Source organism: Dermacentor albipictus, chromosome 4 (genome assembly GCF_038994185.2).
Source record: "Dermacentor albipictus isolate Rhodes 1998 colony chromosome 4, USDA_Dalb.pri_finalv2, whole genome shotgun sequence".
Taxonomy (NCBI): domain Eukaryota; kingdom Metazoa; phylum Arthropoda; class Arachnida; order Ixodida; family Ixodidae; genus Dermacentor; species Dermacentor albipictus.
This window is the reverse complement of record NC_091824.1, coordinates 165,465,534-165,489,502: the sequence shown is the minus strand read 5'-3', so window position 1 is coordinate 165,489,502 and position 23,969 is coordinate 165,465,534. Positions and strand designations below refer to the sequence as shown.

The window sequence follows — 23,969 nt, the reverse complement described above, 5'->3', positions numbered from 1 at the left end:
TGGCTGGAAACAGGTACAAGTTCGTACGCGCTCTGTGTATCACTCACACCGCCTGTCCTCACGTAAGGATAATCGTACTAGTTGTCAGGCAAACTGTTGCCTTCTTTCTGCATTCCCTGGATTCATCCGATGTGTACGTACAGTGCTCCTCAAATAAAGGAAATAGAGTGAAAATTTTTTGACACCTATGCTTAACCAGTCAGCACGGCTTCTTTTGCGCCGCGTACATGAGAGCTTCATTTCTCACCTGGACTAGTTAGTCAGCGTCACTTTTTAAGGTATATTATTACTGCCGCAGCCGGTTTAGTTTCAAGAAAGTGTCTTTACAAAGAAGAACGCAACAAAGTAAGTGAGTCTTCTCGTCCTGAATAAGCAAGGGCGTCAGTGACAAACTTATAGAGTCGACGTACTCTCGTTAGGAGTTGCCGTTGCTACTATAATAGTCTTCGCAAGGAGGTGCCAACAGTGCTGGGTTGCGACATCTCGATGACACCGCAGAGCCGTTATTTACCTCGTGGCGTTGCAAGTTGAGGCATAACCTCCTGTATCTTTTCTTTTCCTTTTAACAAAATGAGGAGCTCCGCAAGAGCGCCAAGAAGCGCCCTTGCTGTCGTCGCCTGCTGTCTTTCTTCTCACTCATTCTAGTGGAAAGCGTGAAGTTAAAAGAAACGAATGGCAGCTCACGCGGCAGAGTGTTCTTGTAAACGCATTATTTTTTTTTCGTTATTATTCTTCTTCGGCGAACTGCTGTAAATTCGTGTTGCTGGTGGTTTGGGAAACGCGAGCATAGCTTGCGGCGCCTGGCAGGCGATTCGGCGTATTCACGCCATTGCAATGCTGATTCTGTGTGCTGTAACACGCTTCCTTACGTAATACGTAAATTTCTTTTCGTTCGCTTATGGCATGTGTCTGTGGCGTCAAGCCTGTGCCACTTGGAGTGATTTCACCTCCTCTTCTCAACCCACTTATACATAATCGGAAGCTTGATTATTGCTATATCTTCACTTACTGGCGTGAACACGTTAGTGACTCCCTTGTTATTAAACATTAATCCGGTTTAATCCCTAATCAACTTCGATAACTGGAAGATATCTTGGCTGATGCGGCCAACGCGCTTCAGTAATGCAAGGACTCAGTAATGAAGTTCTTCAGCGGTGAAGAACTGCACCCGACATGCGCGAAAGCTTGGCCATCGAAAGTCAGCGCGCAAAATGAGTTTCGAAGCCGCGCTTAACCGTTACGCTGTGTACACATCCTCGCAAGTAATAAGGACAATCAGTGTAGTACATAAAATTCATGAACGCAGCCCTGGCTCAGACTGAAGCAGCGTGATCCCATTCTTTTTCTTTCTGAACGGTAATGCTCCTTGTTTCGGCGGCAATTTCAACAGTGAGTAAGAAATTTAAGGAAACCGAGTGAGAAGGCGAGCAAAAGCGAGAGCATCGATTCGACGCGGCGACAACCCGTATTGCATCCAGATTGCGGTCTGGCATCACACGCCCACCGTCGTCGGCCGTATTCGTTTTCCTTCGAGGAAAAAAAACGTTTGAATAGCGTAGGATTCGTAAACCTTGCGAAACTTGATTGGCGGATGCACGAGGCGCAACGTCATCGGTGACGTCGACCGGCAACCGTGACCTTCGGGGTCTTCGTATGGTTCACGCGTATGTTACCGTTTGGCGAGGAAAGTGCTTTTCCGATGTCCCCTACGTTTGTTTTCAATTGGTGCACCTCTGTGGCTAGTGGTGGCGTGGTTTTCACGCTAGATGATGTGTTCGCAGGCTTTCTATAAAAAAATCAAGAACGCAATGAGGTTGTTTAGTGCGATTGCATTTAGTCTCGCACGTGCGTCAACTGTTCAGAATCAGAATCAGGTTATTCGGGACAAAAATTGGGATAACAACATGATAATTATATACAGAAGGAGGTCCCGTAGTTAGAAATTGAAATGGGACCTCCTGTGCATGGTGACTAGAATTAATAGTACAAACAACAATTTCAACATGTAGAATTTATGATAAGAAAAGTTTTTGGGAGACAAGTCATAAATGAACAGAAAAGCATGCAGATGAATCCATTAAACGATAAAAAGGCTTCGGATTACTTAACATTAGGTGAAACTAAAAAAAATGGATGTGGCTTAGGTATGGTTAAGCCCAGGATGCGAAGCATACTAGCCTTTATTTTAGTTGTTGAACCACTGTTTAGCCTGGTGAACTGCTGTTGCTTGGCTATATTTGGTTCGGCTAGACGAAGAAACAACTCATGCATTACTGCTTCGCCTTCAAGAGTGGAACGCGACAGCGTTCCCGTCGACCCGCCAAGAGGCGTAAGACAATGGGCTACAGGGCAGCGACTACGCGCCCCGCATTGGACGCGGTGAGCGTCGAGCAAAGCAGCGTTCGGCGCGGCAACGAAATGTGCGCCTGAGCAAGAGACGCACGCCTTAGAAACAGCTCGTTTCTAAGGCAATACCGCATTCACTAGAGGCGCTTTTGTACCGCTTTGAAGCATCGTACTCGTGGCTCAGTGGTAGCGTCTCCGTCCCACACTCCGGAGACCCTGGTTCGATTCCCACCCAGCCCGTCTTGCAAGAGTTGAGCCAAAGCCACTTCTCCTCTGTCATGACGTCACGGTGTCACGTGGTTTCAAGGCGACACCGCCGCGCCTGAGGAGCTGGGTTGAGCTCTCGTAATATGCTTCGCATAAAAGGGGATTAAAAAAGTTTTCAGAAGTGCGGGAGACAATGTTAAATATACAAATATAGAAACAAAGTTAAAGATACAACACATACTACACTCAAATAGGAAAGTCGGAGGAAGCTAAAAGAAATAACTTAAATTATGTATGAAATCTGTGAGCTTTGAGTAATTTTACAGGAAATGGTAATGCCTTCCGTAGAGATAAAGATGAAAAGTGTAATGACTGCTTACCATATTTGGTGCGAATGTAGGGTAAAATGAAGTTCATATTGCCTGTAAATCTAATATTGTTTATGTTGGTAAGGGATGTTTTTGATATCTGGGTTACTGGCGTATCGTTGTTTAATGCCCTAAATATAAGTAGGACCAGGTGATATTTAACAAGATCAGTCACATCCAAATAATTATGTGCATGTAATAACTGATTTTCGTTAATGCTACGAGGTGAATATGTTATTAGGCGAATAGCTCGATTCTGAATTACTTGCAACGAAGTTAGGTGACTGTTGTAAGTGTTTCCCTATGATTCAATATCGCACTCAGCTTTCTTTTTTTTTTTTATCTCTCACGCGCTCGTTCCTTCCGTGTGTATTTTACGGCAGGAACAATTATGTTTTGCATAACATTATTCATAAATGTCTGAGTACTAAAAGTGTAAAAGAACGAAGAAGGTATTCTTACAGAAAAAAAAAAATACCGCTGGTTCGCATAAATAGGAAAATAGGTGGACAAGCCAGGAAATTGTAGAATCGTTGTTTCTGTCATTATTCTGCAGCCAAGGTAAAGTAAAGCTTGGTTATGAAGAATCGGTATTGCAAGATTTTAACGAGCAAAACACCGCTTGAGAGAAAGTAAAAAGGAAAGAAATAAGGTGATAAGCGATCGGACAGAATGCCAAGACGCCATACCAACAGACTAAGAAGAAACATTGAGAAATGAAAGCGGCTAAATGCGAAAACACCCGTGTACTTAGACTTGGGTGCACGTAAAAGAACCCCAGGTGGTCCAAATTTTGCGGAGTCCCCCCACTACGGCGTGCCTCATAATCAGAGCGTGGTTTTGGCACGCAAAACCCCCTTAAATAAGGAACATTGAGAGATCGATGGAAAACTTCAACATGTACTGTATATTAACCAGTGAGGGAGGTGTGACTTTATTTACCAATAGCCACCGAGTTTGGTTATTGCTGATCCGCTGCATGACCCCATATTACGCTTCCTGAAGAGGGTTGCAGCGCCGAAAAACACAACACACAGCAAGCGAGACGGGACAGGCGCACTCGTTGGGGGGCTAGTTGGTGCTTGTTTCTGTTTTTGGTGCCTCTTCTGGAAACATGCACCAACTAGCCTCCCAACAAGCATTACCCATACTACGCTGTTTGCAGGTTTTGGTGAATTTCAGCTCTATGTTTTGGCTTCTCAGCATATGCCAAGCGCGCCAAGTACTCGGTTACCGAAAGCATGACGAGCAATTCTGTTGAGCCTTTAGTCAAACGAAGAAGAGAGATACAAACAAAAAGGAAGTCTTGGCAAGCTTAACTGCTACTCCTTCGATGAGTTTGAATGGTGCCAAATAATTTACAGATTTGCCGCAACCATCGTCCTAGGCGAAATTTCGTTTGCTTGTACCATAATCATCTTTCTGAGTATACTGCGTGGACGCACGTGCGCACTACGAAACATAATTGATGTGCAAAGCACGAACTTTCCGTCACTCTTTCCGTTACGAGCAATTTGCTTCGCGATGCAAACGGGCAGCTCTTATGACGCCGGTAGCCATCGATCATAGCGAATGCGGTGCGCATATTCAATATGGTGCTAGATTGCAGGTCGAGATCTGCCTAACGAACGCGCTTCTTCGAGTTCAATATTTCTATGGGTCTGCCGCCTCGGAGTTGGTCGATTATCCTCACGACTTGCGCATATAGCATTTTTCGATACTAATTTTGCTTTTGCCTCCACTGTGCGCCTCGTGTATAGCGTAATAGAGTGTAATTTCTTGTCAAACAACTTCATTTCCGTGCAGTGGTTTGCAGACGTGGGTTGTGATCACTGAACAATTAACGAAAGTAAACAACCATGCTACTGTTCTCTTGAAGTATACTCTAGTAACCAGTACGGATCTGAGTTCAAACCATCTACGAATGCGTCTCACACTTTAAGGGCACTCATAATTGTCACTCCAGCATGTATCACAACCAAATTTGAAGACCGACTGCCTGGTTTTTTTTTCTTTTTTTTAACTCATACGTCCGCCTACTGCGCCGTTTCGGTCACTCTACTTAAAGAAAACAAATAAAATTGGCAGCTTAATTTCTCCGCAGTGCGTCTTTCTTCTTGTGCAATCACTGTGAATCCAGAGTGGTTGGCTCAAGGTTTCTTTTTTTTTCTTTTAACGCACTTTTTTGCCTGAGGCGAATAAGCTTTTTGCCTAATGCCGAAGGAGAGCTGTCTTCGGTTGGTCAGAACGCAATATCAGTTAGTTGCCTGTTTTGATAACTTGGACATTGGCGGGTCCGCGAGCCTAGCGTGTTATTGGTAGATGAAGGGTCAGGGGCGACGTAAACACAACGAGAATGCTGACAGAACCGGCTTGTAACAAGCAAAACAAGGCGTTCGTTCACGAGCAAATAAGTCCTAATACTTGTCCAGCCTTCGTAACGCAGTGCAGCCAAATGTAGCGAGCGAGACGAAGCGCCGAGGTTGGTGGTAGATGCGCGTGAGAGCTGTGGCCGGATTGCCTTGTGCGCGAAGGGCAGCCAGGAAGCCATCCTCGCGATGAATAATGCTCGTCTCTGGCTGCTCCACTGCGAGCGCGGGCAGCGAGCGCTCCCGGAGAACGCTGCCTTGACCGCTTACCCTTCCCCAACCCGCGTCCCCACGATGTTCACTCGTACATGAGCCATAACTGTTTATCCGTGAGCTCGAGACACAGATGTTTGAGTAAATGCGCGCGCTCTGTAACACTCGCGCAAGCGACAGCCATCTGCCAGGTACTTACGTAAGCGCACAAAGGACGTTGATGGAAATGTCATGCGGCGGGTGATGTCGCTGACGTAATTGTCAGGATCCCAACCCAAACTACAGACGAGCTGCAAAGCTATAGTTACTTCGAAGACAATGCCCGTTCACTTGTCGAGTGCGGAGTTCCTAAGTAAATGTTATAGGTGTTAAAAAATTATTTGTGTTGTTACAGAAATACAGACGCTTGAATAAGTCAGAAACTACGGAATGCCCAAGTTATGTCGATTTCTGTAAACCTGTCATACCCGTGTCTGATGTAATATGCTCTTTATAGTTATTTTCTATGTAAGTTTGCGAATCGCCCGACATTTGGTTTTTTAGACACGACAAAAAATGTGCAGATGAGGTTGGCCATGAGGAAGTTGTGTTGGTTGGCCCTATAGGCGAATTTACTTGCCATTGTGTAGTCTTACCTCCTCCTCTAGCTCTCACGCTCTTCTGTGCCGTGACACTATTTCATCTCGCATCTATACTAAATAAGTCGAACTAAAAGCTCTCAGACGTGACGAGAAAAGCTATGTTTCGTTCTCACTGGTAATTGCGTTCTGCTCCTTCGGAAAAACAAGCTGGTTGCGACACTTCTAAGAAAGCTTGTAGACGGCTTCTATGCTCTTCAGAAAGTAACGACCTCTGTCACACCAACGTTGACACGAGAGAGTCACGCGTCCAAGAAGGCAAGGCAGCGCATGTGGCGGTAAGGAAGCACCGACTTCTTCAGGAAAGCCATTCCACGTATATGGCTGAATATCAATATGCCAGGAATACCGTGGGAGATTTGTGTTTATATTAGATGGCACGAGCTTTAGCGCGTCACGTATGTCAGCGCATGCCCATTTTGTAGTTGTCCTTTTAACCCATCTGTATTTGTCTTTAAGAATATAATCTATTTTATTTCTAATTATCAATAATAGTGTTTAATTATCAATCGTTATTATTAATAATTTATAAAATTTTCGCCGATACATAAAACCATCCTCTTTTCTAAATAATCGACTACCGTCGGCCGGTAATCTTATTAATTCCCCAAAGCTTTAGCGCTTAAGTGCTCCGTGGTTCTTGATTGCCGCGGTTTCCTCCCTTGCTGGCGCGCGCACGTTCATTTCATTTCTTCTTATTTTCTGCTCTTCTTAATCTGCTCTGTTATTCCCTTCATCCCGTGCACCGGCGATCTTTGGAGTCTGCTGTGCGTTTTCCTCCCTCTCATTTCCCGCTGTATTGAGGCTTCACAGCCGACAGCGACGGTGTAACACAGCTGCTACAATGACTTGGTCGATCCCCTGGAATGGCGTTTCGGTGAGGAAGAAGACGCGCTGCCGGCGCCCGTCGAGAGATGCGCGACCGCGCACATGCCAGGCTGGGAAGGCGAGACACGAAAAGCTGTGCGAGCTCGGAATTTTAAGGCGATGCCCTCGCACGCGCCTGGGACAGCCGTCGCCCTTGTGCGTGAGTGTGCGCGCGCCGCGACCGACGGCGTGGAGTAGCGGCGGCTTCGAGTCGTGCCAGCCGGTGTGGTTGCACAACGGTTCGCCGCCGAACGGCGCGGCGCGTTTGCTGACTCGCGCTGCGATGTGGGGGCCTTGGGAGAGAGCTTTTCGCGACTAGAGCGCGTCGTAATATACAGGACATGGGCGGGCAGCGCTGGGGATCTTTTCTCGAGGCTGCCTCTCGAGTGCTTGCATTTCAGGTTGGCCCTTGCGCGAAGCGTAACAGAGCGAGGCTGAGCCAGCGAGCGAACGACGTGCGATTTGGCGCGCGGAGTAGTGCGAGCTGGCGAAAACAATAACTCCAAAATACGCGCAGAGCTAACGGAACCGTTGCGGAATACAGCGAAAAGAGACAGGAACGAAGCACTGCGTAGAAATTGCCAGACAACGCGAAGCCGACTGACGCAGGCAATTAACGCGCGTAGCGTATGCTATTACTGCACACCGCACGTACAGTGAATTGCTTTATAATCCTGTCTGTAATCGTTCATAATGACACACTGCACCCGACAGGCTGTGCGTAAGCGCAAGTTCTTTTTACTGCCTTCCACAATCACATATGTGAACACTCTTGAGTGTGCAGCGTTAGGAGCTGGGAAACGTTCCGAGCAATACGATGTTTCGCGAGATGCTAGAACAAAGGGTTCGAGGGAGGTAAAAGTCACATTTTTGTCCCTTGCCGTCTTTTTCGTCGTGTTACAATTGCTTCATTAGTCTTCCCACGTCGTCTGCGTCGAGACGGTAAAATTATCCACACCTTTCGGCAATAAACCGAAAATAAGTGCAACGCTGCTAGTTGGTCTTTTTTTTTTTTTTAGAATGCCAGACGTTCTGCTGAGCCCGGCGCGAGCGCGCTGCAGCCGGCGGCCATTTCATGGAAACGTAGACGCCTCGCTCTCGGCTCTTATCGGCGGCGCAGCGTTGCCTTCCCGTCTGTATCGGTGAGGCCTCTCAGTTCGCCCGCCAGACTTTGCTCTCCCCGCCCTGCGCCTGGTTTTCTCCGCGCGGCTGACTCGGCGTCGAGTGGTCGCGCGAGCGTGCGCCGCCCATGTTTATTCGACGCGCGGTGCTGAGTCGAACGCTGTTGCACCGTCCTCTCGACCTGCGCACGCGTACGTGTAGCGCGCGGTAGTCAAGCCTTCTGGAACCTCGTGACGAGGTGGCCGAGAAAGCAGCACGACGTGCAATCCTCAGGCGTGTAGTACGTGCTGAGCTGTATCAGGCGCGCTCGAACGTCATGCGACGTTTCCTGTACATCCTAGCACCACAACAGTAAACTCGTTGGTGCTGCTGCTGTATCTTTTTTCCCACTTTATCTGTTCCTGTGAGAGAGTAAGGCGTGTGTTGGGTCGTTGGCAGAATGCCGTCTTTATTGCCTCTGTACCTCTGCTGCTGCTTATCAGTTAAGCTGGATGCTAATGTAATTTGAAAACGACAGTTTATTTATTTATTTATTTATTTATTTATTTATTTATTTATTTATGGAGGAGAAATGTTTGTTAGAAATATATCTTTCAGACATAAGGTGACGGCGAACATCACTTTGGCAGACAATGCAGCAAAACCGAACGGCAATATATATTTATATAACCAAAGAAAATACTTTTGAACAGCAGAAATCCCTACGACAGCTATTCACACAGCTGAGCAAGCGATTCCATGAGGTGTCACATCAGTTGCTGAAACAACAAGATGTCACCCTGTGCACACGCACGTTGTGCGCTAGTTAGTGAACAGTTTTTCACTGCAGAGCTCTGCAGCCATGCAGTAAAAGCCCCACTGTATGCATAGAGTCATGGTGAGGCCATGCGTAGCGTGGTTTTCACGCCTCTGACGACGCACTAACAACTACAACTAGTTGCCTCTACCATGCGGAGTGGTGCACCGAACTTTCGCGCTGCTTTTTTTCGTCGCTTGTTCTTGAAGCACCTGCGGCTTCTCTCCATCTGTCCTATGCACCAACAATATTCGTGTGCCCAGCGAAGCAAGCGTAGAGGCACTCGTCAAGGTATGAAAATTCTTCGAAAAGATTTAATTTTTAGAGGCCGTCTCGTGCAAGTGTGAGGAGTCAGGTTGCAGCACGTCAACGTACTCGTGCGCCGTGGCGACATCGACGTATGGATGTCAGGATATCCCAACTTATCTCTTCTGTGGTACAGGGATACATCGACGTTCGAACAGTTCACGAATTAATGGCTCAGCTTGGCCAAAGGCTGGGAAGTTCTTATACTGCATTAGCTACTGTCGGTTACTAAACTACATTCGTACTATCCGCGAGGAAGGAAAAAGAAAAGTCAGCAAGATCCTTTTAAGCCAGTTTCGACTGTCCAACCCTGTCCCTGCAGCTGCCGGCCTGACGTGCGTACAAACCAGCTAGATGTTGCTCGTGTTCCCCCCTCCCTCCAAAACAAAAAAAAGAGAGAGAGAGAGAGAGAGAGAGAGAGAGAGAGAGAGAGAGAGAGAACCCGCCCGCTCCGCCTACGCGAACCGGATCCGCTATCTGGTTCGTATCGTGGGTGTCCCGTTGTCTGGTCACCAATTGGCGCGCACGCGCGTGAGTCGTGGAGATTCATTCTTTCGCGGCAACGAGAAAGGTGCTTGTCGTAGTAAACAGCTTATCACGCTGTCCAGCCCGCTTACAGGCGACGTTCGAGCACTCACCATTATCTCCGCAACCTGCCCCGGTTGCGCTGTCGGGCCACATTCGTTCCCACCTTGCGCTTATCGGCGTCGCCTACGTCAGTGTTTGCGATGCGAGTAAGCGCTTCATTCACGTAAACGTCGCGTGATGGAAGACTGAAAGCACTAGACGCTAGAATCTTTTTTTTTTCTTGTTATGCATGAGGAAGGTTGGTTTTCGTCGGCAGACGACACACTTTCTTCCCCTCTTTGTTATGGCGCCGGTACATCTTTCCGTTCCTTATTTGTCTGGCGTTTCGGATTGAGATAAGAGGGCTGTGAGTGTTCCAGACTGCGGTGACCGATTCGCTTCCATCGCGGTTTCGCTTATTTCGTGCGATAAATCGGCGCGCCGCTGTCTGGCTAGTTTGCACTTGGAATCCGTGCTTGGTTCGTGATCAGCCACTGTGTCTCCATCCCCGCAGGCCGCGTACGACGCCGAGTAGCTTCTGCGGGAAACACACTGTGTTGTAATGCGGGTATTATTGACAGAGGAAATTTCTTACACCAGATCTTAGTGAAAGGAACCGGATAACTGCCGCTACTTGGCTGTCCAGAAGTGCTAAAATAGGAAGAATGAATTTGGAGAGAGAGAGAGAGTCTTTTTACCAATTGTGGTCCACCCGCCCTCCATCGTCTACTAGTGGCCATCGCTAAATAGTTCATGCTGACTGAACTTTCTTTCCAGATTTGTTTGTGCGACTTGTAAGCATTGTTTCTTTCCAGCGCTAACTTCCACTGAAACCTCAGGCCACATAGATCTGGCCTTGTAGACGGTGCTCCAGTACAAGGACGCGTTCCAGGGCCCTTCGTTTGGCACACACACACACACATATATATATATATATATATATATATATATATATATATATATATATATATATATATATATATATATATATATATATATATATATGTATATATATATATATATATATATATATATATATATATATATATATATATATATATATATATATATATATATTCAGATACAAGTAAACGCTTAACCATTCGCATGTTTACTGGCTGTCCTCAATACACATGCATGGCGTCAAGAAAAAGAGAGAGGAACCTGCAGCAACAATTAGTTATCTGCAAGCCTGGCATGCGGATTTCTTATTTCTTGTCTTTTCTTATATCTACAATATATATAGCCCATAGTGACCATGCGACTGGCTTCGAAAGAGCTTGTCTTTTTCGCAAAGTCCCAATGGCGGAGCGTATGTTCTTTAAAGTGCGAGTTTTTTTACGCACACTTATCGTTCTTGGGCTCGTCTGTGTCGCAGCATAAATGGTGTAGGTGGTTAGATTTATTATAGCATCTCTTTCGAGAGCCGACTCAGCGAAAGAACTTTCCTCACTTGCGCGTGACCTAACATTAGCTTAGTGGAATTCCTTCGAGTTCACAAGGGCACGCCTTCATACCCTGGACCCTAATTTACAGCTCCGTAATCCGCCCCGACCTTCCACGACGTAACTGCACTCTTCTAGTCCGTCTATGACTTGGAGTAGCATTTTCAAATGCGTACTCCTTTCTTATCAGAATGACCAACAGCCCACTTTGTGACTTCTGCGGGTACATCGAAACAATTGCGCACCTTCTTTGTGAGTGCCCTCGTTTCAACCCGCAAAGAGCAGCCGTCTCAGCCACCCTATAGACAAACTGGACAAGCGCCCAATAACAGAAAACAACACCCTTGGAAACTGGCCTACGCGAACATCAGCGCGATCCGCTATGAAGGCGCTGCTGCGGTACTCGGGACTTTATGACAAATTTTGACTGTACACTGTATGACGCAGGATTGTACGGTGACACTGCGTAACACTAGAAACGCCTTTGCAGACTGCCTGACAGCGCCCCTAAAAACAGTTCATGTGTACCGTGTGTACACGTTTGTATGGTTGTCTTCATCTTTTTTTCTTCATATTTTTTTATCCTTTTCTCTCTCTCACCTATCGCATCCCTTTGCCCCTACCTCAGTGAAGGGTAGCCAACCGAAGATAACCTCTGGTTAACCTCCCCGTCTTTCATTCGCCTTTCTCTCTCTATCTCTTTATTACAGCATGAAATATTTCGATATTATAATCAGTGGCACTATAGGAGACAAATGCCGTTAACCTTTCCGACTTTTGGTAGTTATTCTCTCTCTCCCCTAATGACTGAGGAGAAGAATATAGCTCACTCTAACATATATGTGCCATAGCCAGATGTGAAAGAAGGCTGCGTGGAAATGGAAGCCGCGACGAACCATTCGGCAGCCTTGCAGCACTTTACGAAGACGCGTAATATGCTTGTAGTACCTGTAGAACTAAAAAAAAAAAGAGGGTAATTTTATGGGGTTTTACGAGCCAAAACCATTTTCTGATTATGAGGCACGCTGTAGCGGAGGATTCCGGAAATTTCGACCACCTGGGGTTTTTTAACGTGCACCTAAATCTAAGCACACGGGTGTTTTCGCCCCCATCGATATGCGGCCGCCGTGGCCGGGATTCGATCCCGCGACCTTGTGCTCAGTAGCCTAACGCCATAGCCACTGAGCAACCACGGCGGGTACTTAAAACTAAGTACACGGGTATTTTTCCATTTCGCCCTCAGCGAAATGCGGCCGCCGTGGCCGATATTCGATCCCGCGACCTCGTGCTTAGCAGCGCAGCAGCAAAGCCACTAAAGCAAGCACGGCGGGTGAGCCGTGCAGCTGGGATTGCCTCGCTGACTTATGCGCAAATGACACCAAATGTTTGATAATATGTAGGGACCTCTTCAACTACAAGCACAGAGGATTCACCGAGGCGCGCTGCTTGCTAGCGCATGTTTGTCAGCGCGTACATGAAGCGGCGATTGATGAGCAAGAGCATGCACGCCAGGGGCAGGTGAGCAACAGAGATCTGAACTTACTGTCGCAAGTAATCTCAGTCGCGGTTTAATGCGAAAAGCATTTAGTTTTTAGCCGTCCACGATGAGCCGAGAACTTTGGAGTGTGTGCAAACACGTTTTCAAAGGTCCCCAGCTGAGCGTTGTTTGGCCGTAGAGCGTCCGGTACGTGCGTGCATGCTATACGGTGCAGCCAGAAGACCGCGCCGCGTGCACTTATTCCACTGTGCGCCCCCCGGCGAGCCACCGGGCGCGCCTGTTGCCTGACCGGATGTGCCAGTTTCCGCTGCACCGCAAGAGTTTCTCTGACCGCGCCGATTGTTTTCAGAGTCGCTCATTCAGAACGCGGCCTTTCTGCGGCCGCTTCGGGGTCCTCCCGGAAATTCGGTCCCCCCATCATCCTCCCCTCCTTGCGCGCTTACGGTTGCTCCTTGCACTTGTGCTCCGTGTCTCTCGCTCACTATCTTTCTGCACACGCCCCCCTCTGACGTAAGCGCTCGCCAAGCTTTCTGTCTGCCTTCTTCCCTACGCACCATTCACGGTCGTGCTCTAGTGCGTTGTGAGTGCTTTTAGCGGCCGAGCCTTTGTCGATGTTGTTTGCGGACGCGTGGACCCAGTGAACCTGGGACAGGAAACGGGATAAGACGATCTCGTGTAACTACGAGTCGTGCTCCTTGGCGCGGCTACGGCGGCTGATCACGTGGAAGAGACCCGGTACTTGAAAAGCGGCTTTCGACGCCGCGTGGTCAGTAGCTTGTTTACGTTTGTTCCTCGTAAGTCTTCAGTTCTGTTACCACCATTTCCTACGGTGGATTAGGACAGAGGAGCGTCAACAGTGCACTCCGAGCGAAAGACACGCTGCCCGCAGAAGAGGAAACCGGATGATAAATGCAAATATTCGTCCCTCACTTAATTGGTGGAAGTTTTAAAACCATAGTTACAGCAGACGAATGCGTCGGTTCTTTACCTGTCCCCCTCCCTACCCCCTACTTATGATATGAAGGAGTAACATTTGTGTTAGTGGGCTTCTTTAATTTCTGTTCTTCCTTGGCTATAGCATCAGCCCCTGCTTCACAACCTTCACAACTTCACAACCTTCACAACCTTCACAACCTTCACAACGTTTTCTTCACAACCCTTCTTGTTGATAGTTCTAAGGGAAAGGGCTGTTCAGTCAGCGGCCTAAACGAATTCCCTAATTGGTAGCTGAATAGAGCACGACTGTTTATCTTTTTTCATCTCTTTGAATTGAATGCACCCCGCTTGTTTTGTTTTTATTTTTTCCCTAAGGGTTCTTTAAGCATTGTCTGTTCAATCGACATATTTCTAATTATTCTGCATCATTTTAAATATATGTAATTAAAATTTCTGAGTTTTTCATTTGCAGCCTTCCTGCTGCTACTGCTCCTCCTCCTCCTCCTCCTCCTCCTCCTACTACTACTACTACTACTACTACTACTACTACTACTACTACTACTACTACTACTAATTGACACGAACAGTAAACCAAATCTATGATTTTTTAGGCAACAAACTATAGGTTGATAAACAGCGGACTGTCTAAAACACCTTTTATCTTGGTCGTTAAACTTCCGCGCCATTGATTTTTTCTGCGTTGTATCTGGTGCTCTTTGGCCTAGCTACCCTTGTGCAACCAGAAAATCGTTCATTCTGGACGATTTTCTTAAATATATTTTTTAAAAATACTGGACCTAATCAGGTCCAGTATTTATTTTATCTGACCATTATAATGACGTCCATCGTATCCGGCATAATCACTGAGCAATTAAAGTGTTCAAACGCGGAGCAGCAGGTCGCAGCGATGTGACGATCAGTCACGTTACATCGAAAGTCACACATGGAACAGGAATTACTTTTTCGGCCCTGCCACACAAAATGGAAGGATTCCGTTAATCCGTCCGACACTCCTCGTAGCTCGTGGGTGCCAGCTGCTGGTTGGGTCAGGACGAACAAACTTTTGGAGACGCGGATGTGCATTACTAAGACCCCAATCATGTATTTAGCCCAGAAAGCGAAAATGCCTTCCTCCTCCGCCAAGTCTCGCTTTCACCTGAGCGGAAGCGCTCGCTCGCGTCCTCCTGCAATAGCTGCTTCCGGTCTAGCCACCGCACATTCGTCAAGATCAGTGCCCGCCGTCGCCTTACGAGAAACACGCTACCAATACTTCTTCGCCGCGGATCCCTATGCGAAGGAGCCGTTAAAATGCACGCTTTAGTTCGCTGCCTTCGGTGGAGAGAAGGCGCGCCGGAGAGGAGTTCTGCGGGAGGGACTCACAAAAGAAAGTGGCGGTCCGTTACTGCTGCGCGCAATAATGGAGCGGCCACCGCGCTTCCCCTTTCGTCCAGCCCTCGCCCACTAGGCTTGGCTTTTCTCGGGGCCACCAGAGAACGGCGGGAGAGCCCAACTTTCTAAGCCGGACGCGCTGATCGCTCCGAAAAGCTGCAAAGGCGGCTGCCCGGAAGCGCTGAAGTGGATTTGGCTTCACATGGCTTGCACTGTCCATGGGTACTGCTAGCCATTGTTGTTGTTGGCCGTTTGTAGGTCGGAAAGTGTACGTTCGCCCCGTTACACGGTTCGCTTTCTACCACCGTAGACATACAGCTTCGCTGGCTGCTGTGTGAACGCCCGGTGGCTTCTGTCGTTAGTACGTCTGCCAGTTCTGGATGACGGGGCTGTTACGAATTTATAGCCGAGCCTTCAGAAGCGTGGGCGGGAAGGGAACGACGGAGGGCGTGGGCCGTGCGCGCACCGGATACGGAGCTCCTTGAAGCACCGCTTCCGGCGTCACGGAAGCGTGTCGCGCGGCCTGCGTCTTTCACCTTATGCAGCCTTCACTGCAGCGCGGCGCTGTAACTGGTTATAACTGACCATTTCGTAAGGCAACATTGTACTTTTCGGAACACCGTGCTATGGATTAGCCGTTGGCTCTATTATGGCTTGATAGTACTTTGCTCGGAGACCGCCGGCTGGACGTAAGCGTCGTTACTTCTCTCAGGCGCTTCAGGCTCTTTCGCAGGTGTCAGACGTTGTGTTACGGAACATTTTCGCCATGCTACATCAGAAATCATTCACAGCGATTTAATGGCGATTAGCTAACCTATTCATTCATGTGTGAATGAATGAATAAATTTGATTTCCAGGAGGATGGCGTTTTGACCTTAGTGCATAAGGGTTAACAGGATAAGGGAAGGAAAGAGTGCTTCGGAAGCTTTAGAGCACATTCACACCGGCGACTTGAGGAGGTCGCGCGACCATTTGCGACTCGCAATCAAAAAGCGACCGAAGGCGACTGATGTTCACACCGGCAAGCCCGGGTGAGCGCGACCCGCAAGTCGCAATCCCGGAGATTATCGATCTCAGCGAGAACTCTCGGAATCTACGCGGAATTTGAATGCGACGCCGGAGGAGGCCGGATGTAGACACACGAAAGATTACTTCCGGTGCGCCGCTGATTGGTTTATCAGTTTTGCGACCATGGTCGCGCGACTGAAACATCGCGCAGAGAGCGACTCGTCCAAAATGGTCGCTTTTCGAGAAAGGCGACCGTTTGCGACCATTTGCGACTGGTCGCAAAGCGACCAACTTGGTCGCGCGACCCCCTCAAGTCGCCGGTGTGAATGTGCCCTTACAGGCGAACGGCTTCCGAGGCCAACTTCTACAGGGATCGAAGGACTCGTTCGGCGTCGGCCTGCGGAGTCGTCGCCTACACTTGGAGGTTGAATACACGACCGCGGCCTTCAGCTGCTTTTGTCTAGGCTTCGTCCACGTACTTCTATAGTCCGTACATACGTGTTGGTAACCGCGAGCATTGCAGATACGATCTTACTTGATAATGATGGCTGTCTTGCTGTTACTAAGCGGGCGGCGCTCTTCTTCGAAAGAGGTGCATGATTTAAGTTTTCCCATTTACGTGAGAGCCAAAGAGATGCAATTACGTGCAAAGTTTCGGATTCTTAATAGTTTTTAGCCAATACGTTTGTGTTCCTTGATGTCGTTATTGCTTGGCTTCAGATAAGGCAACTTATCGAGGTTATATTTATTTACACGTGGTGTGCGTAGAATCATTGTGTTGTCACACAGGGTGCTTTGTGCATGAATGAATAAATAACACATAATTTCGTGTCACGCAGAACTGTAGCAGACAAAAGTGTTGCAAAGCTTGTCTTCTCCAAGAAACAAAGTCTACTCACAGCAAACAGTTGAGGATGCCTCTTATACAACATAGCATTTAATAAAGTGCACGGACACAGGATAAAGAGTCCTCTGTTGCCATGAAAACAGATGAAGCCCGGCAGCCCATTACGAATATTCATTTCAGCACGTTACGCCCGCAACGTTTGTCATCTTTACATCCGCGGCATTTGACACGCGAAGCTTTATCAATTAGCAACAGTTGATCTACCAGCGTATGATCCATACAGTGGAGTGCGTATATCCATCCGCCAACCAGTTTTCGTCTGCTGTTCTGAGTGCTGAGGCGACCGGTAACTAGCTTGGCTCTAAGCCGTGAAACAGTTTCGCTTAGAGGATTCACGTCTCAGAAATCGAGAATATCCACAGGTGGAAAGCATTATTATAGCTCGCCTGGGCTTTCTTCTCAGCGTGCTTCGGACACGTACTACGTTTGCCGTCGTTGAAGCTACAGGTCAGAGATAAGATAAAATGCCGAAACGGGAATGGCGTAAAGGATAAAGATTGCGGTGAAGGGGGGTGGTTGTAGGGTGGCTACAGATACAGATGTGCGAGTTCGCGTTATCAGCACCGCCATTCATTCTCTCTGAGCTTCGCACCCGCCGTCCAAACAGGACGGCACTCAGACCGTCGATTGCGCAAACAATGTAAGCAGCGAAGCAGCTGCTTGTGATGGTGCGCTCTAGCCGACGGACTCACGAAGATGAATTAGGCAAACGGGCAAGCGCTTGGAACATTCGATTTTCTGGCTAGAAATAGGGAAGGTGCCATTAATCATGGAGAACTGGCTTACCGAGAAGATTATTGTTTTTCTTTCCTCTTCGCGAACGCCGCTATTTAATCACATTCTAAGGGCTGCGACAGAGTACACGTTAATATATCATATAGCAGCGGCAAAAAGCAAAGTGGGGTGACGAAATTAGGAAATTCGCAGGCGCAAATTAGAATCAGGTGTAGCGCAAGACGGGTGTCATTGAAGATCGCAGGGAGAGGCCTTCGTCCTGCAGTGGACATAAAAATAGGCTGATAACGATAGCATGTTTGTGGAGACTAACTCGTCTACTTACAACCCCGCACCCCTTCCGCCCTGCTTAGTGAGTTCCCTTTATAGGGACGCTCTGTTCACGTGTTTTGTTTATCCACCTGGCCGACGGATTCCGGTCCAAATGAATACGCTACTATTTACGATTTCGGAGTCGCACGAAAACGTTTAGAGAAGGAAATACCTGACTGCTTCCGCACTACTCGGGGTCCTTCCGGCAACACAGGTTGATCCCGTATACACACGGAAAAATCCTGTTCTCCACTTGTCAAATAACAAATAGTTTGTCTCTGCGCTGAAGCAACAACTGTCTGTGCAGAGCTGAGAAAGCGCGCGGTCAGTTTGAATGCGAACTGTGGAGTTCACGGCAGTCTTGTCCGCATTCTCCGTGTACAACTCAATAAATTTTGTGCGGTGGCTCGTGAAACAAAGATCAATAAGATTGGAATTGAGTTACACGTGAATTTTCTGAGAACGTTCGTCTCGTAGCACAGTTTACATGGACCAGCACTGTGGCACAGAAAGGTCGACATTACACGCTTCAACACAGACCCACTACAGACGCATTGAAGATTTATTTCTTTTTTTTTTTCAATATGGACTGGAGTGAAGGCTCTACTACCGTGGAGCCAGTTATGAATCAAAATGACTCTGAAATTGCGTAGTAACTGTGTACGATAACCGATGGTGGCGCAAGGCTCTCAAGGTTCTCTATATTTACGCGCACACAGTGAGCAGACAGCCGACCTCGAAGCCCTATGGTGCTAATAAAGCTCGCGCGTTTTGCCAGGCTGGAGAGCTCCAACACGAACTGCCGCCGCTGCTCAGCAAGGCCCAGCGGGCGCGTTATTTCTGGATCCTCCCTGGTTCCAGCACCAGCGCCTACGGCTGAGCCTTCATTGAGACCAGCTCATTAAGCCCAGGGCTTCGCCTGAATGGAGCTACGAGCGCCAGTGGAGATCGCACGTGCTTCGCCGGTTTCCCGTGGAAAGAAGCATCTCGTTCTCGCATTTGCCGCTGCGTTTTGGAAAGTGCTTTGTTAGCTTTATTCATAATTATTTTTTTTTTCGTGTAGATTTCACGGCTGTTTGCCGCAAAAGCTGACTCCGCCCGGCACCAGTGCCGCCGTCCTCGGCTTGTCTGCAAAATAAACACGCCGCAGCTGTGCTGCTCTCTGCAGGGAGCATAGTTCAAGGGACGGTATACAAATAGAAGCCGACGTCTCCTCCTCGCCTACGGCGCTGTCTCTCTCCTGAGTCCTCTTTTTGGGAACATATCTTTATTATTTTCTCTCTCCCTCTCGTCCTTTGTTTCTTGCCGGCAAGGGTTGCGGCAGAAAATGCCTACGGATTTGCTTACAGAGCCAGCGATTCCTCTTTCCGCTGAGTCTGCACAGCGGTTTCGCTCCGCCGCCTCTGGTCTGCGGTTTCTCTTTCCTGCGCTCTCGCCGCTCTAGTTTCTTTTTCTCTTTACTTGCGCTCTCTGCACGCTCTCTTTCCAAGTTGCCTCCTCTCCTTGATTTTCTTCTCTCAACTATTGTTCGCCGCTTGCTCGGTAGATGGCGCTAGCAGTCGCGGCGTGCGTTGTTTCGCGTGCATTCTACTGGTTGGAACGAGCCAGCGTCAGCCAGCGTTTGGCCGTTCGGCTTCAGTTCTCGGTTGCATTGCGCAGCTATTCCGTGGTCTTAAACTGGACTCTTCTTAATGTATATTTAAGAGGCCTACGTGTCAATCATACGTACGTTTTGAAAAAGAGTTTGATAATTTATTGAAGGGGTGGTGTAATTACAGGCGTGACTACAAGAATCATGGGGGCATGTTACCTAATTGTTAGTTTTCATTCCAGCCGACCCGTCTCAATAAATTTCGCCACTGAAGGCAAATTTCGCCTGCCGCACAGCTCACCTGCTTTAATTAGAAATTTTCTCGGAAAATTACAGTATTTAAATAAGTCGGAAAATATAAATGCGGTATCACATCATCAAATTTAACCGTAGTGTGGCATTGTAGGTGCAGATGTTTGTAAACGGGCAGGCTGTCTCTGATGGAACGAAGCCCTCGACCATAGCCTGTGTTACAACCGACCTTCGGATACGCCTAGTGATAAAGTGATAGGCCTAGTGATACGCGCAACATTGTGCGATAAGCGATTTGGCTCGGAGCTTTCTTATCATCGTACTGCGGCTCATGGTTGCGCCGGCACAGACTGACGGCACTTGGAACGAAACGCCCACGTATGCGTACTACGCGTGTCGATCGTTGATTGCACCTACAATAATGAAGCGAGGACAGCTACCAGTGCTGGAATTGTTCACGTTGTCATAATATGCCTCGAATATTGGCAACGTCGGCGCTTCACCATCAGCGCTACCAGTATCTGCATTGGAAATTTGTGCAGAAGCATGTTTTCCATTCCGGTACATTACGATTTGGAATATTTCGATAAAATCAACGCCTGAAACTGATTTTGCATGTGTTTGGTTATTTGAAAACTCCATTACGTGATTTAAAAGCACTGACTGGAGTACGGGTGATCTTGCGTTCCGACTCAGCACAAAGTGGCGGGAAGACAGCAACATCGTCCATGTTTCTTTTTTCCTTGTGTTTGTCCGCCTCATTGTGCTAAGTCGTCATAACCCATGGAGGAAGGAAAACTTACTTCCTCCATGTCATAGCTACAAACCCTCATCTGCACCTGTTGCAACCTATAAAAAAAAAAATTGTGACCCCTGTGAAAGGTTACCGTTTCAATATTTGCTATTCATCTAAGCCTTTTTTCGTCATAGCTGCAGTGCTTTTATCACACCTGTAGGGTCCCAGGTGTTAGATAACGCCACGAAAGCACGCCTTCGTAGTCAATTTTCGCTGCGCACTAGCCCTACTAGCTGGCCAAGGTTTCCGACCAGATGCCACTGTCCTGGGTGTGGTGGCGCCATCCTGAGGGCGAGGTGCAAAACGTTGAGAGAGTGGCTTAGCAGCCTCCTCCTTCTCTACCGCACCCTCATCCTCGCTTCCGCCTCATTTCCTTGCTGTGTCCATTCGTTGTCGTCAGTTGCGTAGCCTATGCCTGCGCTGTCGGTTAATTTCAGTTGATTACTTTTTATTTTATTTTTCATGTTTCGTATTATTATTAATATTTTTTTTCGACCGACTGTCTTGAGCATACTTTCCCGACAACATTTCACTCTCCCATTATCTCCTTGCATTCGTGCACGTTTTGGCATCTTTTTTTTTTCTTAGTTTATTGCCAAGCTTGCATAAATTTCTGTCCACGAGTCTGTTCCCCTGATATACACGAAGACTCGGTGCTCCTATTTGCAGATCATTGTCGTAAATGTAGTGGATTATTTACATCTTTTCCGCCTGAGGCTTTATTTGGAGCAGCTTTTTTTTGAATGACGCAAAGCAGGGGTGAGAGTTAGCCATCACGCTAGTAGTCTTGTAATTCACTTATGCATCGCTGTCAGAGCTGTAAGCGCGCCCGGGCTATAGATTACGACGAGAATTCCTCGTATACCTTGTCAGTCCGCGTCATGCCTGCTCCTTTTTTCTTTTGTCCGCAATGACTTCCCTCGTTCTATTTTTTTTGTGTTTTCCTTTTAATTGCCTTCAATTTTAGCCTCTTACGTCAACCGGCTCGGCGTCAGCGTCGCCTCTCACTGTCAGCAGAGGCAGGAAGGGGGACACTGCTGACTCGCCCGTCAGACGACGAGCAGCAGCTTTCAAACTCGCTCTCGGTGCTGTTCGCCACAGTCGAGCAGCCACGGCCTTGGAACCGTCTGTTCTCTCTGGCGAGCCCGACAGCTCGTAGAGATAGCCGCCACAGCGCTGCCTCGTTGAGTAACAAGTGCGACAGCAGAAAGAAAGACGCTTCATTTTTTTTTTCTCTCTCATTGAAAACAAACGCATGCAAAGTCCAGAAGCGCTGTAGAGATAAAGCTGGCGGCCGGCAGAAATATAGGCACGAACGAGTGCACGCAGCAGCGAATTTTTCAAGGGCAGACAAATTGTAAGCCACCCAAGCGTAGACATAACAAAAGGTGGCACGCGTTGGCTTCCCTGCCCCCTCTTTCTTGGCACCTCGGCGCTCCTCAGGAATCGCGCGTTCTCCGTCATCAGTCATCGTCACTTGCGAAACTTTTTCGCACGTATTTTCCAGGCGTTTGAGTTTCTGTAGTCTGCCTCTGCGATCATGGGGTTGTTGCTGAACGAAGACTTCGTTCTGATTAACAGTTGATAATAGAGCGAGGAGGGAGGCGGAATGCTAATAAACATGTATGCTTGTATTTCTTTCACGCAGTATCAGGTACGCTACTGCCGCAAGCCTTGAAGGCTGTAGGCAAGGAATAGTCATAGAAATACCATCGTTTAACGCTGATGTCAACGTTTACACTAGCTTCTTTTTCTCTTTTCTCTATTTAGGCTGTGTACCAAACCTCGAGTTTAAGCGTTTGCTTGTACCGGCAGAGTTAACCCGAATTCGCGAGCAGGCTATCTTACCACTTAGGCATGATTCTACCTTAACGCTTGTGATTTTTTAAATTCTTATGTTTCCCGATTATCCGGTAATAATTTGTTTGGCTGTATTAACGACATGTATCTACAATCACTGAGCAGAGGAACTCTCTTGCTAAAAAAAGAATAGACGCGACGACTTCCTTTTTTCCCCCTACGTCAGCATCTGGAAATGCTGGAATAGTGAGCTCCACAGCAAAGTCACTGTGCCAGGAGCCTGCTGCTCGTGTTCAAAGGGTTTGGAAAACTTTGGTGGCCTTGGTGGCAACTTCGGTTTCGTGCCCGAATGGCTAATTGAAAGCGTATTTGGCTGGAACCGCACTGGTGGCGACGTTGAGGGCGACAGCTTTAACAGACCCCGATTGCTAGCGGCTGATATCCGCGGCTTCATAATGTCCACCAGAGACGCGTGTGGTGTGGTATCGTCTAACCAAAGACGACCGCCTGGCACTGCGCTCCCTCTTCGACCTAGCTAGTAGAGATAGCGAGCGGCACTCCTTTTGAGGCAGAGACGAGCGAGACGCCGCAAGGTTGTGTGGGTCAAGGTCAAGTTTGACGAGCCCGCTCTCTTGCTGAAGCCGGCGAAGTAGGACCGCGCTGCGGGAGAGTGGCGGTCAGTGCTTTGTTTGAGAGGCGGCTCCTTTCAAAGCTGCTTGCAAGGCGGACTTGCTACCAGAGCAAGCATACGCTTTCTTTCTTTCCTTCTTTCTTTCTTCCTTCCTTTCTTTCTTTCTTTCTTTCTTTCTTTCTTTCTTTCTTTCTTTCTCATGACCTTTCGTAGAATGATAGGGTAGGATCGGTGGGAAATCGGGTCGGAAAGATAAAGCCGTGCAGAGAAGCCAACGACAGGAATCGGCACCAATATGTTCAGCACTCGACTTCAGCCAATATTTACGTCAGTAGATGATACTGTTCTATGTGAAATCGAAGCCCTTGTAAGAACTTCTATTGCGGCATCAGAAAGAACTCGTCGCTTTCTTGCAGGTGTCGATCAAAAAATGTATTGACGAACAACAGCGCATGCTTTGCTAACTTCTCTCTCTCTCTCGCTTCTATTCTAGCACGAAATTTTGAACATGAGCGCATGCTTCCTCGCTTGTTAGTTTCCCGCCAACGTTTTGCGCTTCCGCTTCCTTTTCATGGTATTGATCTTCAATCAATTAACCAAGTTCTTCGTGCTTCTGAGCGTATAAGCTTGCTTACAACAGTTCGATCGACATTGTTTAATCGGCGCAGGTGGAGGTCGCTTTAAATTTAATCTCCATCGCCGTAGTCGGCGCGATAATGTGCATACGAGCTCTGCGTGCAGTGTACTGAAGGCCGTTCCTCGTCTCCCGCCTCCCCAACTCCTACGTAAGCTCCCACGAGCGATGTTCCGGTTCCGTTTGTTCGTTTTGTTCGCCGATGCGGCCGGCCTCAGTGAGCCGCAGTGCGTGAC

At 48.0% G+C, this 23,969-nt stretch overlaps 1 protein-coding gene across 3 annotated transcripts in view; it reads left to right on the top strand.

Moving 5' to 3' along the window:
• The window catches only part of pnt (ETS transcription factor pointed), a 196,753-nt gene that overhangs the window by 78,666 nt on the left and 94,118 nt on the right, over positions 1 to 23,969 (top strand). The gene's annotated exons all lie outside the window — the stretch shown is intronic.